This window comes from Adelges cooleyi, unplaced genomic scaffold (assembly GCF_023614345.1).
Source record: "Adelges cooleyi isolate 19-005CV unplaced genomic scaffold, UGA_ACOO_1.1 ACOO_flye_CR_arks_rails_tigmint_CR_PRNA_820, whole genome shotgun sequence".
Classification (NCBI taxonomy): domain Eukaryota; kingdom Metazoa; phylum Arthropoda; class Insecta; order Hemiptera; family Adelgidae; genus Adelges; species Adelges cooleyi.
In genome coordinates, this window is record NW_026096536.1 from 24511 (window position 1) to 28547 (window position 4037).

The 4037-nt window shown below is 27.7% G+C and overlaps 1 pseudogene; it reads left to right on the top strand.

Annotated features, from left to right (window-relative positions):
* Positions 1–1989: 1989 nt before the first annotated feature.
* Positions 1990–3955, top strand: LOC126846025 (uncharacterized; annotated as a pseudogene).
* The last annotated feature ends 82 nt before the right edge of the window (positions 3956–4037 follow it).

Below are 4037 nucleotides of genomic sequence, written 5' to 3' on the forward strand. Positions count from 1 at the left end.
GTCTTGAATATTTAAAAACTTTAGGAAAAAACCTCACCAAACCTTACATAGTAAAATGTCTCAAACAGCCAGGTTTATCATTTCTCCTTCAGCAACAAATAATGAAAATGACTGGATGTACTTCCCAAAAAAATAAAGAATGTCCGAATGCAGATGCTACGACAAGTGATCAGAGAATCAGATGTCATTTTTTGTCCTATAAGGAAAAATCGCTTTACAAAAGTACCATTATGAAGATATTTATTTAGATAAAATATTTTTTCTATTGGATAATATGTAAATTTTTATATTGTACCTAAATTTTACAGGTTAGTTGTTCGTTATGTGGTATGTATATATGTAAGGAACATACTACTCCTACCTGTCCGACATGCAGCAATACCACAAAAGAAAACTCTGAAAATTCAAATGGTTAATAATTTTTAAAATATTAGTATTAGTATTATTATTAGTATTATTTTAACAGGTGTTGTTATAAAACAGTAATTTTTTTTTATCAAAAGTTATTTGTTTTTAATTTTTTATACAGAAAATTTGAATGAAATGGCTATTAAACAATAAAACTATTGTAGGATATAACTAGATAAACATTTTTATCTTTGTTTCACAACTCTAAGTTCATTAAATAATTCATAGAACCAACAAAACGGTAATGTTAGCATAACGCTAACACGATACCAATCATGTTACAAAACATAACGATACCTACGACGGGTTAAAAAAAACATCCATCTTCTGAACAACTACTTTGTATTATTAACTCTGCAAAGGCTGCAGACGTAACAACCCACATATCATTTTAAAAATATTAATATTTTCAAAATGTTTGAAGTAAGTTTTATTGCAAATATTGTTAAATTGTCTTGAAAATATTTAGACCCAAATATAATGAAAACATTTCCACAAAATTTTATACCAAGTATTATAAATCAGTTTTTCATTTAAGATTTTGAAAATATTTATTTTTAAAATATATAAACTCGCATCGTAGAATTCTGGATATAAAATAGCCAATGTCACTTTTTGGTCAAATAGAGTTAAAAAGGACTATGTATAAAATTTAATAGGTACTCATTTTCTAGTGTTAAAAGAGCGTAACACTTGTACCAATGGTTGCTGATATACAAGGTCTAATAATATTGCAAACATAATTAATTAGATATCTAATTCTAAAACAGCGATAAGGAGTGACGGATTTTCTTCAAATTGCAATCACATGTATTATTAATCAATACCTTACCAAGACCCTTATTCGAGCGTTTGTGCGATGGTTTCTAGTTCCGCAGAGATAATTGAGAGAGATCTTTAATTAAACCTATTTTACAGTTGTCAGCAAAAACTGTGTGGTGCGGTCGAGCGTGGTCAGTGCCCGTAAGTGAATGGTGTAGGGTTTAAATCCGATCCCACTCCTAACCTTTTTTGCATTTTTTCAACTTTTATGTAGTTAAAACACTTAGTTTTTGATAGCGACCGTAAAATAGGTCTACTTAAGATATAGATTAAATATCAAAGTCAGTTATCTCTGGAACTAGAACTCATGGCACAACTGCTCGAGTACGGGTCTTTTTTTTAATTATTGATAAATAATACATGTAATCGCAATTTGAAAGAAAATCCGTCACTCTTTCACTGTGACCTCCCATTAATATTATAGTTTTCTAATAACTCTATTTTTCTAAAATACTAAATGCTTGTGGCCGTTTATATATAAACCTTATTGAGTTTATAAAGCTATGCTTGATATCATTGCGAGTTATTAGTTTATATTTTACATTCTTATACATAGGTAATATGTTATTTTATACATTATTATGTAAGTATGATTTATATATATATATTAAATTTATAAAATTATGCCGCATAATATTTTATACAGGGTGATTTTTTTGTCATGGGCCACTCTCTATTATATGTAATTTAAAGCGACGTAATGTGCAACTATATTTAAAATTACGATGAACATAGGAATACAAGTATTATGTAGACTATATGAAGCAATTTACAATGGACGGTCGTGATGGTTGATCAGTTGATGATGTATTTAATTTTAAATAAACGATCCATTATTTTTTAATAAAATTATTTTAAGCAAAAAAGCATTATTACAGTGTTATATACAGCATTATTACATAATATTTAAATATATAATCCACATAAGCAAAATATAATTATCATCTTTATTCTTTACCCAATAGAACTTAGTATAATTTCAAATCATATCACTTGTGCCGTTCGGTGTATCCATTGTCCGTTCTCAGTCAGTCCACACACGTTAATATTTAATGTTTTTTTGTAGTATTAGACCAACACGTTTTCACGGAGACACGGTATTGTTTGTTCATTATTACATTTTATATAGTTTAAACTGTTTAAGTATTATTTTTTATTCTACAACCACCACCCGTGAGAAAACCGAACAACTCTGTTGCAGTAAGTTAAAGCTTGATTCTATTAAAAAAACTAGGTATCATTGTTAATCAATAAGCTTGTTAATTATTTTCAGACGTTTTCACGGCGACTTTAAGTTCAAATAACTCTTTGCCTTCAGATTCCTGACTTGTAACGTGTACAAACAATTTATAAGGCACGTGAATAACTTTAAATAATTATTACAATAATATGTAAATATATAAATTATAATAATATGTATATAATTGTCCGCGCTCAAAAATAGACAGGGTTTCCCTGAACTATTTTTGCCGCGGGCCGTAGCCGCCGCGGCTGCTTTCCGTCCGGTCGGTCGGTCAGACTAACGGCCGGGGGTTCCCTAATAACCCTTATCAGTCCATCGGATGGTATAAAACATCACCCGATGGGCTGACCGGCCGTCATTCGTGTCAATCGTCATTCTTGTCAATCTTTATTCTCTCGTTTAGTTAGAAAAAGTGTGTTTTGGAGTAATATAGTGGTTTTCATTTAGAAAAGTTGTGTTTTATTTATACATCCTTTTCTCCCGCTCAGCTAAGGGCTGTATCATAATATATAGGTATTTATAGATAGGTACATCATAAACAATAATAAATAAATCAGGCTATTAGGTAGGTATATTATACCTAACCTATATTACCTATTTTTAAAATAACGCCTGTGTATTGTGTATTAGAATTCATAATTTAAAGTGTATATAATATATAATTATGTATAGATTATGATATTTTATAGGTCAGAATTTTATCTCGTTTTTCCGGTAACTGATTGTCTGAAACCATACGAAAAATTATGCAAAAAATGTTTAGTGACACATTTCTAATGAATTACTCATTTATAGGAGTTAAAGGGAAAAATCAATTTTCTACCTTACAATGTTGCAGTATTATTTTTGGTAAGTTAAAACCAATTGTATATAGTTTTCTTGCATTCTTCTACATTGCTATATTGCCACATTGACCAAGTTGTGAATATTGGACGCACTACAGCTGTAGATAGAAAGTGTTAAAATATATTAAAAATACACTGTATTTATGTATTTACGTATAAATATATAGTACATTACCTATATTAGTTTATTATTATATTTACATCGACATATATCTACCAATGTATGCTATAATATGATATACCTGTTTTATATATTTCTAATTTTATTAATTAATTTTCATGGCTATTGCTTATTAAGTATTAAAAGTTATCAAAAAAAAAAAAATGAAAAATTTAATATGTACCTATATATATATATATATATATATATATATATATAAATAGGATTTATATATATATATATATATATATATATATATAAATAGGATTTATCTGTTTATATAAACAGATAAATGTATGTACAAATTTTCTGTGTAAGAACAACAATATCATTACTATAATTAATTATGAACTTAATATTTTATTTCAGAAGCAGTTCGTTCAATTAAGAAATATACTGAAGTTCTTAACATTGAAATAGAAAAACCATTGAAAAATTGGATGGCACAAGCTGCCCAAAGAGAAAAATTGAAAACACAAAAAAAAAAAAACTAAAAATTGTCTGTTTTTAACATTTTGATTATTATAAAATTGTTTTAGTAATTATACTATAACAAAAT